The sequence below is a fragment of the Spinacia oleracea genome, chromosome 2 (genome assembly GCF_020520425.1).
Source record: "Spinacia oleracea cultivar Varoflay chromosome 2, BTI_SOV_V1, whole genome shotgun sequence".
NCBI classification, from domain to species: domain Eukaryota; kingdom Viridiplantae; phylum Streptophyta; class Magnoliopsida; order Caryophyllales; family Amaranthaceae; genus Spinacia; species Spinacia oleracea.
The window spans coordinates 86,124,635-86,138,361 of record NC_079488.1 but is presented as its reverse complement, the minus strand read 5'-3'; the positions used below and the strand labels follow the sequence as shown (position 1 = coordinate 86,138,361).

Below are 13,727 nucleotides of genomic sequence, written 5' to 3'. Positions count from 1 at the left end.
TGATCCAAAAAACGCGCGGCTCATATAGTAGCTGTTACGTTGATATAGTTGTACTTATATGTAATATAGTTACTCTACTAGTCATACATTAAATTTTAACAATATAATTATTATAAATATATGTGACATAGTTATTGTAAAGATCATATAGTAACTCTTAAGTTGATATAGTTGTATTTATATGCAATATAATTACTCTAATAGTCATATAATAAATTTTTAATGCCATTTTGATAAGAATCCAATTACTTAATTATGTATACATAAAGATATTGATTGTTTTATATCATATAGTAAATATTTCTATTGTATAGAAATAGTTACTTTTCTATATCATATAGTAACTCTTTCTATTCTATAGTTACTATTATATATTATATAGTTAATGTTATAAAAAAGAATAACTATATAAAAAATAAGAGTAATTATATATTCATTCCTGTAGAAAAAAAGAGTAAATTATAGAAACTATATGTTCAATAAAGTAACTATATCAATAGTAACTATAAAATAATAATAATATAACCATTTCGATAAGAATAACTATTCAATCCAAAGAGTAACTATGTCATTTAAAAAGTAATTTTAACTATAGAACAATTACTATATTATAAAATAAACAATATGATATAGATTCTTTAGAGGTCATATAGTAATTTTTTCTATTATATAGTTACTATTATATATCATATAATTACTGAAATAAGAAAGAGTAAGTATATCAAAAGTAAGAGTAACTATAAGTCTAGAATAGTAATTAAGAAAATATTAACTACATGGTTAATAGTTTTTAACTACGACATTCTAATTATTTGCATTTATTAAATAAACCACATTAAACTCAAATGTTTTTTGAACTGAAAAATTACTAATCGCAACGTCCACGTTCCTTCCTTCCACCAGCACGTCATCTCCTTCCTCGTTTGCATCCTCTCCTTCCTCTACCATGTCTTTGGTTTTCATTGTTGTCAGAACTTTCTTCCGCGTCCTCTCCTGTTTTTTTTCCTTGCATAAGTTATTCTTTGCCCGACTTCAATTCTGGATGCATCATCTTTGTATTTTTGAATCAATAATAATATAAACTAAGTTAATAACTTAACATTTAAACATGAAAAAAAACATAGTAACTATGTAAAACCTATAGCTTTATGCATCGTATAGTAACTCATAGAATTAATGATGGTAAGATACTCGCAGAATTGCAAATATAGTTATTGTTATAGTCATATAGTTGCTGTCATAATAACATAGTTACTTTTATTACTAATAACATAGAGTACAAAAAGAGAACATAAAAAGAACACAATGATAACATAGTAACTATTAAAAACATATAGTTACTATTATACATGATATAGTATCTCTTAATATTAATAATAGTCATATACTAGCAGAGTTGCAGATATAGTTATTGTTATGATCATATAGTTACTATGATCATAACATAGTAACTCTTATTACTAAAAACATAAAAATAACATCATAAAATACCATAATAACAATACCAACATATAGTTACTATTAGACAAGATATAATACTCATAAGTATTATTGATGGTCATTTAATCACAGAGTTGCATACATAGTTTGTAATACCCCGTATTTTTCCATATTTATAAAAGTATTTTTTATATTTATAAAGCATTTTTATGAATTTTAGAATTTAAATAGCATTCAAATACTTCCTCCGTATTTTAATACTCGCAACGTTTGTTAATTTCACGCATGCCAATGCACAACTTTGATCATTTATATCTTAAATTCTCTTTATGCAAAAATTATAAGAAGTTGATATTTTGAAAATACACATTGAGACGAATCTAACAAAATCCCACATGACTATGTTTTATCTTATGTAAAAAAACACTACTAATAGTCAAAGTAGATTATATGAATAGTGGAAAAAGTCCAAACGTTGCGAGTATTAAAAGACGGAGGAAGTATTATTTAAATGTATTTTTATTAATTAGAATATTAATTAATTAATTACGAAACGAATTTAATATTCGAAGTCGGGAAATTATTTGGGTTTCGATTTTAAAATGGTTTGAATTAATTCTAAACCCAACTCGTTTTCATGGTTAAGCCCAACTAGAGTTTCTAATTTATATTCCTAATTCAAACCCGATCATTAAATGAAAACCCAATACCCAAACTCATAAGCCTAGCCCACTAGGGATTTTGGGAATCCTATAAATACCCCTCTTAATTCAATTGGATTCCCTCATTAAACCCTCACATTATTTCTCTCTCTCCCTTGCACCACACGTCCCCCTCCTATCTCTTTTGCTCGTCCGTGCACAGCCCCAGCCGAGCACCCCTGCTCGTGCTCCCCTCGTTGCTGCACACTCGACGCCTAGCGCCTCGTGGGCCTTGCTCGTTGCAGCTTCCCCTCGCCAGCCTCGCACACTCGTTCCCTCGCCCCTTGCGTGTTGCGCCCCTCGCACACATGCACACTCGCACAGTCCCTCGGCGCTGCTGCCCAGCCCTCTCGCCCTCGTCGCACACTCGCCCTCCATCTGTCGAGTGCCGCTCAGCCCGCGCCCCTGCTACCTTGTTGCTTGCTTCGTCTCACACCCGCACACACACAAAACACTCGTGTGCGTGCCGCGCACCATACTCCGTATATTTTTGTACCTTTTGCGCCCGGTCACATTCAATTCGTGATCGTACCGTGCTATAGGCCGATTTGGTATAATTCTCTTCTTCCTAAAATATTTTATTTCAAATTATGTATTTTAAATTATGGATTTTTACTATTATTATTGAATTATGATTGATTAAACTGCTGGGGTTGGTTATGAACACCAAATTTTGAGGATTTTTTTGTTTAGATTATTGAAGGATATTTTGGTTTGAAGTATTATTGTAACGCCCCGAAGACCTCTAATTCACTAAATTAAGAAGCGGAAACATCCTAATTCGGTCGGGACATTACTGCCGTAACTCCCTCTTGGGAATTACAAGGAAATCATCATAATTATTATTACTTTAAATCTCCAAATTAACATAATAATCCTTTTATATCCATAATAAAAGTGCATAACTTAATGAAGAGCCTTACTTAAACTATTACAACTTAAACATTAACCTAGGTGAACATTGATAAAGTGAAATCCTCGCCACTATTCTTTTCCGTTGTCCCCAGCAGTACCTAAAACAGAAAACAAAACGGTGAGCCGAAGACTTAGTAACGAGCTACCCTAGCATCGTAACATCATTTCAATTCATTTTATTTAATAATCAGGGAGAATAGGATATGGTAAATCATTTAATAAAACATCTTTTTAGAAGCATAATTTCAGAAACATCATTTCAAGAACATCAATTCAGAAACATCATTTCCTTAACATCATTTCTTTAACATCATTTCTTTAACCTTTTTCCTTTTAACAGATTTATTCTGGTCGTCAGGACTTTACAGGAAAACATGGTAGGACGTCTCCTACGAGCAGGGGAAGCTAGTGCTACATACCCCTGTGCGCCCGCACAGCATCGCAGGCTGACTCTTTTTCGTAATTTAAACTTCTATTTTGGGGAAGCATATAAATAGGATTTCATTTCTTATTTTCAAGAGTTAGTTTTCATTTTAGTTTCGAATTAGTTTTTCAGCTTTGGCTCTAAATACTTTGTAATTTCCCAAATTTCTAGAAAGAGAAACTCAATGAAATTCAAGTTTGTTCTTCAATTCTCAAGTTTTGTTCAAGAATTCTGAAGCTTCATAGTAATTATTTCTTCCTTAATCTCTTTTTCTCTTTCATTGCTTCTCTTAATTGCTTAAGTTCTTGATTTCTACACTTTCTATTGGTTGTGGTTTGCATTAAATTTTAGGATTTCATGTTCAAATTGCTTGTTTGATTCTCAATTTTGCTTTCAATTCTTTCAACATGTTCAATTACATAATCCAAATCTTTAGTTTAATTTCTTTTTCAATGTGTAGTGAGTAGTTTCCATGCTAGGGTTAGGGGTAATGCTTGGGAAGTAGTTAGGGATGTAGAATTGAATTATTGTTGATTTTGTGATTAAATTGTGATATGTTAGATAGGAATTCCATGTTTGGCATGATTGGTAGTTGCAAATGCCATGAATGTTATTGAAATTGGAGTGTTCATCATATGCTTGTCAAGAGATTGAGAGTGTTTAATTGCATATGAGTAGCTATTTGATTTCATGAACCATTTTAGGACTTAGGTGACGCGAGAGCGTGCTATAGGAACTAGAATTGGTAAGGCGTTCTAACCAAGAGGGGTGAATCGCTAAAATAGTTGGTTGCTCCCTAGAAAGTATGTCTTTGCATCATCATGTATGTTATTCGATTCATTTTCCCCAATGAAACTCAAGTGGATCCCCAATCCCCCTAGCTTTTCCATAATTGATTGTTTGCCATATAAGTTTGGATTCGTTAGTTTCAAATCAATTCATCCATTCTTCTAAGATAGCGTGTTTTTCTTAAACTAAAGTCGCTTCGTTCTCTTGGGACGATCCCTAAACTTACCGCTATAGTTGATATAGTGTGTCGGATTAGGAGTTTTATAAATTTTGTTTGGTAGGCGGAGTTCGTTTCAACGACCGAAAAACGCCATATCATATATGTTCACAGGTTACGATTCTCGGTCATGCATGTACCCATGGGGCATTAGCCCACCCATGTTGAGAACCTCCTCTTATGTTTTATGGGCACCGGTCCATCGTGGAAGACGTTCCACCATGTCATACTTGACAACGACTATCATGTTAATAAAAAGGTTATGAATGAATTAATATAATAATTTATTAAATGTTTTACATTATTCTATTCTCCCTGTTTTGTCAACTAAAATGAGTTGAAATGAATTTACGTTACTAGAATAGTTCGTTAATGAGTCTTCGGCTTACCGTTTTGTTTTCTGTTTTAGGTACGGCTGGGGACGACGGAAACGAGTAGTGGCAAGGATTTCATTTTAGCAATGTTCACCTAGTTAATGTTTAAATTGTAATAACTCTAATGAAAACTCTTTAGTAAGTTATAAAAGTTATTTTATTAAGGAAATAAAAGAATAATTTTATTATTGTGGAGATTTAAATTAATTATTATGATGTTTGCCTTGTAATTCCCAAGAGGGAGTTACGGCAATAATGTCCCGACCGAATTAGGTAAATTATGATGTTTAATTACTTTCATTAGAGGTCAAGGCGTTACAAGAACTGGGTATTATTGGCCTACTTTGACAGAAGACGCCCTTTCATTGGTAAACAAATGTGACAAGTGCTAGCATTTTTCTCATCTTATTCATCGGTTGGCTCAAATATTGACGCCTATAACCAGTCCAATACCGTTTGCCAAATGGGGTATGGACTTGCTAGGACCTTACACGGAGGCTCCAAGTGGACGACGCTATGTAATAGTAGTTTTTGATTACTTTACCAAGTGGGTAGAGGCTGAGGCACTAAAGAACATCAAAACATATGATGTGAAGGCTTTCATCTGGAGAAATATCATCACCTGCTTTGGAGTTCCTTAATCGATTGTCTTTGACTAGGACTACAGTTTGAGACGCCTAAACTAAAGGAATGGCTAGCCGAGCACGACATTTCTAGATGCTTTTCATATGTGGGACATCCACAAGCTAATGGGCAGGTGGAAGCATTCAATAAGATCATCTCTGAAGGAGTTAAGAAAAAGTTGGACGAAGCCAAGAGTCTGTGGGCAGATGAGTTACCAAACTTCTTATGGTCCATTCGCACCACGACGAAGAACTCAGCAGGAGAAACTCCCTTTCTACTCACCTATGGGGCATAATCCGTCCTCCCAATTGAAATGCGTGAGCCTATTTTGCATGTCATGCTATATGATGACCATGCTAACTGGGAAATGATGAAGGCATAAATGCTTTTTCTCCCAGAAGTCAGGGGCAATGTCTCTTTACGCCAACAACTGTGCAAACTTTGGATGTCAAGGGAGTACAACAAGAAAGTTTCTCGTTGAGTCTTGAACGTAGGAGACTTTGTATTAAGGAATATGGAAGTTGTTGGACGAGCCAAGCTGACTCCATCTTGGGAAGGCCCTTACAAGATTTATGACGAAGTCCATGATGACACATACTGCATCGAGGATATGCAAGATCGTCCTATCCTCTGAACCTGGAATAAAAACAACCTTAAGAAGTATCACTTCTAACAAGCATTGAGTTTATAAACTAAAGTTTCCACTTTATGTAACTAGCCTAGGCCTAGGAGTATTCTCCATTGTCTAACGACGGCAACTGAGTAGTAATTATAGTACTTGGCTTCAAAATGCCTTGAATTTTTTATAATATAAATAATACTGCTCGTCCAATAATGCTCTTTTATTTTTGTCAATGCTGCATTATTTTAACTCATAGTATAGCCTAAGAAGTGGCGCATATCATAACTCGCTGCAAGTGAGATAAAGCCTAATTGAGGAAAGCCTAAGAAGTGGTCAGATTAGCACCCCAGTTAGGATGATGATTTAACAACCGAGTTCTGTTATAAAAGACCTAAACGAAATCAATAAACATTAGCCCACGTCATCAAGTTATGCCGCGTGGCAAAATAACCCTTGAAAGTAGGGATTTCTTGCTCAAGTGCACCACGACAACTATGTGTGCCTTGCGCCTTCTATGCCGTCCGTAGTTTTATGACAACCATGTCTAACGACAATCATACTGATTGATTGACTTGCGTCAATCAATTCTATTATAGACACGATCGTCATAAAACTTGACAAGCACATTTTTCATTACCCCGCGGCATCAAGTTATGTCGTGCGGCAAAATAAGTCTTGAAAGTAGGGATTGCTTTCTCAAGTGCGCCACGGCAACTATGTGTGTCTTGCGCCTTCCATTCCATCCATAGTTTTATGACAACCATGTCTAACGACAATCATACTGATTAATTGACTTGCGTCATTTAATTCGATTATACACTAGAGGAAAAAACCTTATAAGTTGCTCTTAAAAGTGGCTTATAAGGTGCCCTTCGTAAGTGCCACCAATGGGGGGGTCACTTATGTAAAATTATCAAAAGTTGCGCTTAATAAGGGCAACTTATAATCTTATAAGGTGCCCTTGTTTGCAACAAGGACACCTTATGTGAAACTTATAAGGTGCCCTTGTTGCGAACAAGGGCACCTTATAAGCTGCACATAAGTTGCTCTTGTTGCAAACAAGGGAAACTTTTGAGTTTTTTTTTTTTAAAAAAAAAAATAAAAAAAATCTGCAATATAATTCCTAATATTCTGCAATATAATTTCTGTTTCATCAAACACCAGCTTGACATTCTCAAAAATGATATAAATTTCAAATTTCCAATAATATTACCGAATTAATTCAAATGTAATTAATTAAATCGATAAATAACAAAATAATGTAAGAGTCACGAATAACTACAAATCTGCTCTATTTATTACACTGAGGGTAGTTCACAATCGTTGAAGTAAATAGCCCACTTGTCTCGAACCTCATCCAACTCCTTTTTGGTAAAGGGCTCCTCCCTTGGAGTTTTGAAAACCTTTAAAAGAACACCGTACATGCAAACACTAGAGGAAAAAACCTTATAAGTTGCTCTTAAAAGTGGCTTATAAGGTGCCCTTCGTAAGTGCCACCAATGGGGGGGTCACTTATGTAAAATTATCAAAAGTTGCCCTTAATAAGGGCAACTTATAATCTTATAAGGTGCCCTTGTTTGCAACAAGGGCACCTTATGTGAAACTTATAAGGTGCCCTTGTCGCAACAAGGGCACCTTATGTGAAACTTATAAGGTGCCTTTGCTGCAATAAGGGCACCTTATAAGCTGCACATAAGGTGCCCTTGTTGCAAACAAGGGCACCTAATAAGCTGCACATAAGCTTCTCTTGTTGCAAACAAGGGCAACTTTTGAGTTTTATTTTTTATTTTTAAAAAAATAAAAAATCTGCAATATAATTCCTAATATTCTGCAATATAATTTCTGATTTTGCAATATAATTTCTGTTTCATCAAACACCAGCTTGACATTCTAAAAAATGATATAATTTTAAAATTTCCAATAATATTACAGAATTAATTCAAATGTAATTAATTAAATCGATAAATAATAAAATAATGTAAGAGTCACGAATAACTACAAATCTGCTCTATTTATTACACTGAGGGTAGTTCACAATCGTTGAAGTAAATAGCCCACTTGTCTCGAACCTCATCCAACTCCTTTTTGGTAAAGGGCTCCTGCCTTGAAGTTTTGAAAACCTTTAAAAGAACACCGTACATGCAAACCAATAAATTAAATTAAGTTTCATATGCGAAAATAAAAATTAGATTGGTTGCGAAAACAATTATATTGGACAAAAATGACATTTTTGAACCCAACTACCAACAAACGAACCTATTTCCATATTCTAAACGTTTTTCATGATACATATGATTAGTTATATGATTATAAGACTCATTTCAAGTTCGTTATGCACGTCTATGGTTCATTTGGGTCGATATAGGTCATTTATGGTAAAAAATGGCATTTTCGATCCTAATTACCAACAAACAAACCTATATCCATATTCTAAATGTTTTTCATGATTCTTATGATTAATTATATTATTATAAGACTCATTTCAACTTCGTTATGCACGCTTAAGGGTCATTTGGGTCGATATAGGTAATTTATGGCCAAAATGGCATTTTCGATCCCAACTACCAACAAACGACCCTATTTCCATATTCTAAACGTTTTTCATGATTCATATGATTAGTTATATGTTTATAAGACTCATTTCAAGTTCTTTATGCACACATAAGGCTCATTTGGGACGATATAGGTCATTTATGGCCAAAAATGGCATTTTCGATCCCAAATACCAACAAACAAACCTATTTCCATATTCTAAACGTTTTTCATGATTCATATGATTAGTTATATGATTATAAGACTCATTTCAAGTACGTTATGCACGTCTATGGTTCATTTAGGTCGATATAGGTCATTTATGGCCAAAAATGGCATTTTCGATCCCAAATACCAACAAACGAACCTATTTCCATATTCTAAACGTTTTTCATGATTCATATGATTAGTTATATGATTATAAGACTCATTTCAAGTTCGTTATGCACGTCTATGGTTCATTTAGGTCGATATATGTAATTTTTGGCCAAAAATGACATTTTCGATCCCAACTACCAACAAACGAACCTATTTCGATATTCTAAACGTTTTTCATTATTAATATGATTAGTTATATTATTATAAGACTCATTTCATGATATTTATGAACGTCTATTGGTCATTTGGGTCGATATAGGTCGTTTTTGGTTAAAAATGGCATTTTCGATCCCAACAACTAACAAATGAACCTAAGGACACTTTCTAAATCTTTTTCATGATTCATATGATTAGTTATATGTTTATAAGACTCATTTCAAGTTCTTTATGCACACATAAGGCTCATTTGGGACGATATAGGTCATTTATGGCAAAAAATGGCAAAAAATGGCATTTTCGATCCCAAATACCAACAAACGAACCTATTTCCACATTCTAAACGTTTTTCATGATTCATATGACTAGTTATATGATTATAAGACTCATTTCAAGTTCGTTATGCACGTCTATGGTTCATTTAGGTCGATATAGGTCATTTATGGTCAAAAATGGCATTTTCGATCCCAAATACCAACAAACAAACCAATATCCATATTCTAAATGTTTTTCATGATTCTTATGATTAATTATATTATTATAAGACTCATTTCAACTTCGTTATGCATGCCTAAGGGTCATTTGGGTCGATATAGGTAATATTTGGCCAAAAATGGCATTTTCGATCCCAACTACCAACAAACGAACCTATTTCGATATTCTAAACGTTTTTCATTATTCATATAATTAGTTATATGATTATAAGACTCATTTCACGATATTTATGAACGTCTATGGGTCATTTGGGTCGATATAGGTCATTTTTGGCTAAAAGTGGCATTTTCGATCCCAACTACTAACAAATGAACCTAAGGACACTTTCTAAATCTTTTTCATGATTCATATGATTAGTTATATGTTTATAAGACTCAATTCAAGTTCTTTATGCACACATAAGGCTCATTTGGGACTATATAGGTCATTTATGGCCAAAAATGGCATTTTCGATCCCAACTACCAACAAACGAACCTATTTCCATATTCTAAACGTTTTTCTTGATTCATATGATTACTTATATGATTATAAGACTCATTTCAAGTTCGTTATGCACGTCTATGGTTCATTTAGGTCGATATAGGTCATTTATGGTCAAAAATGGCATTTTCGATCCCAATTACTAACAAACAAACCAATATCCATATTCTAAGTGTTTTTCATGATTCTTATGATTAATTATATTATTATAAGACTCATTTCAACTTCGTTATGCATGCCTAAGGGTCATTTGGGTCGATATAGCTAATTTTTGGCCAAAAATGGCATTTTCGATCCCAACTACCAACAAATGAACCTATTTCGATATTCTAAAAGTTTTTTATTATTCATATGATTAGTTATATGATTATAAGACTCATTTCATGATATTTATGAACGTCTATGGGTCATTTGGGTCGATATAGGTCATTTTTGGTTAAAAATGGCATTTTCGATCCCAACAACTAACAAATGAACCTAAGGACACTTTCTAAATCTTTTTCATGATTCATATGATTAGTTATATGTTTATAAGACTCATTTCAAGTTCTTTATGCACAATAAGGCTCATTTGGGACGATATAGGTCATTTATGGCCAAAAATGGCATTTTCGATCCCAAATACCAACAAACGAACCTATTTCCACATTCTAAACGTTTTTCATGATTCATATGATTAGTTATATGATTATAAGACTCATTTCAAGTTCATTATGCACGTCTATGGTTCATTTAGGTCGATGTAGGTCATTTATGGTAAAAAATGGCATTTTCGATCCCAAATACCAACAAACAAACCAATATCCATATTCTAAATGTTTTTCATGATTCTTATGATTAATTATATTATTATAAGACTCATTTCAACTTCGTTATGCATGCCTAAGGGTCATTTGGGTCGATATAGGTAATTTTTGGCCAAAAATGGCATTTTCGATCCCAACTACCAACAAACGAACCTATTTCGATATTCTAAACGTTTTTCATTATTCATATGATTAGTTATATGATTATAAGACTCATTTCATGATATTTATGAACGTCTATGGGTCATTTGGGTCGATATAGGTCATTTTTGGCTAAAAATGGCATTTTCGATCCCAACTACTAACAAATCAACCTAAGGACACTTTCTAAATCTTTTTCATGATTCATATGATTAGTTATATGTTTATAAGACTCATTTCAAGTTCTTTATGCACACATAAGGCTCATTTTGGACGATATAGGTCTTATTTGGTCCAAAATGGCATTTTGGACGGTTCATGCCAATTATAGGCGAATAGTTTTTTTAACTAATTTCTAGCCTAATAATACATCATAAATAAGCTATTTTATGTACTTTTTCCAGATCTTGAACTTCCTTGCAACTTTTGAATATGTCATGCATGAATTTCATCACGTAATAGCCACACTCGACCCTACCCTCTTGTTGGGCGCACTAGATTAAAGACAACATATATTAGATAATAGGAAATGTAATTGTTTTGGCCGTACAATAAGTAGTGAACAAGTTATTATTTACCTTAATTGATTTCCATTGAGGAAGTGCGTTTTTTTTTACATTCATTTTCATCAACACTCTGCGATTCCACAATTCATTGGAAGTTAATTAACATTAAATGCTTGAATGTAAAATATGATTGCAAGTTTTATTTGATTGCAAGTCCCAAGCATATATTCCCGAGCGTAAGACATGATCAACAGCTGAACAGATCAGAAACTGACCTGTTCAGCTGCTGATCTGCTGCTGCTGATCTGCAGCGGAACAGATCAGTTTCTGATCTGTTCAGCAGCTGATCTGCAGCTGAACGGATCAGATTCTGATCTGTTCAGCAGCTGATCTGCTGCTGAACAGATCAGACTCTTATCAGTTCAGCTGCAGATCAGCAGCTCAACAGATCAGAAACTGATCAGTTCAGCTATAGATCAGCAGATGGTTGTTTTCCCGAAGAGCTATTACATGATTGTTTGTGGCTAATATGGTGATTTAATTAAACTCGGCCAATATAAGTTTAATAATAATCCAGTCAGTTGACTCTTGGTTTAGCTCACATGTGACTATGTCACAACTTACTAAATGGATAATAAAAATTAATGGCTTGTCCACACATGTTTCATCAGCAAATACTATAACGCATAAACAAAAATTAGATCAGAATCAATGAACCAAAGTCAAATAAGTCACTTAATTAGTATAAATTCAAACTAAAATATCAATTTTATACTATACATACACCTTCTGTTCCTAAATGGATAATAAAGATAAATGGTGTTTACACACATGCTTGATCAACAGTTTATGTCATGCACCCCTGCGTAAACAAAGCTAATACAAATCAGGTTCAACAAGCTGGCTGCGGCAGCAACAACAGGCTGGCTGCAGCAGCAACAACAGCAAGCTGGCTGCAGCAGCAACAGCAGAGTGGCAGATTCAGCAACTAGAAGCTAGCTGGCCTGTTGGCAGCAGATTCAACAACTAGAAGCTGGCAGAGTGGCAACAGCTCGAGCAAGGGTCTCATATTTGCAATTTTATGAACTCAGTGAACGTTACGAGGACCTTATATTTGCAAAATTTTTAGATATAATCTATCGTTGACGTGAATCTTAATTGCACAATGTTAGCTAGCTATAGCGGAGTAGTATTTTTAGTTTTACTATCGTGTGTGTATATATATACTTCGTATAAAAAATTGATAATGTTTGTTTTTTATATTACCTATAAGTAATAAAAAAATCAAGTCAAACTTAGTATTTATAAATGACTACAAACCTCATAGGTATGATATATAGAGTATACTGAAAAAAAGAGTCAAGAAACTCCTTCATCATGTGGAGCCTTACCTAACAGTGAGAGAAAGATGTAGAAAGCCTTATAATTTGGCATCACATATCGAAGCAAGCACTGCAAAAAGGATAGAATCATCAATGTTAGTATCCCAAAGTCATATAGTGGCAACAAGTTGGACTGATAAGAGAGAAATATATCACATATGGAATTGTCTGTGATGGCAAGGGTACCACCTGGTCTAAGAAGCTTGAATGCTTCCTTCATCAACTTCCAATCTGTTTGTGGTAGGGGAAACAAATAGCATTCGTTTCAGTATATCAACCAAGGTACTAATCAAGCAACCAGTGATTTTAATGAGATTTAAGTAAATACGTGCTTCGTATAAAAGAAATCTGGGGTATGATTAGGAAGAATATGACATATAAAACATAGGATGTCAAAGTGATCATACCCAAAGGCGGGATATAGGGTCACCACATGCAGCGAGATTTCCAGGCCGCAAAAAAACAATCCGCATTATACCAGACCTCGAGTAAGTGATACAGATACACTGTTAACTAGCTGTTGATCAACAAGATAAAATAAGTGAATTTTGCAAAGAGTACCTGGCAATTACCTAGTGTTCGTGTCTTGAATCCTGCTGCACAATAGTCAAAGTAGTATTAAACTTAACAAATATGAGTATTTTATGCAGGATAACTAGACAAGACATACAATACTTACAAGAGAGACTGAAAAGGAATACGTCCCAGTTTTTTGAAATAAACTTGGGATAGAGTCCACTGAAA

At 33.9% G+C, this 13,727-nt stretch overlaps 1 long non-coding RNA gene across 2 annotated transcripts; it reads right to left on the bottom strand.

The window, feature by feature from the left end:
* Positions 1-7,287: 7,287 nt before the first annotated feature.
* LOC110791713 (uncharacterized) lies at positions 7,288-13,457 on the bottom strand. Of its 2 annotated transcripts, XR_008928177.1 has the most exons (4): positions 13,391-13,457; positions 13,173-13,214; positions 12,993-13,053; positions 7,288-7,509 (listed from the first exon to the last, which is right to left on the bottom strand). It is a non-coding gene; the product is annotated as an uncharacterized lncRNA (long non-coding RNA). The 2 variants fall into 2 exon arrangements; XR_008928176.1 differs by lacking the exon at positions 7,288-7,509 and having other exon boundaries at positions 12,816-13,053.
* Positions 13,458-13,727: the final 270 nt, after the last annotated feature.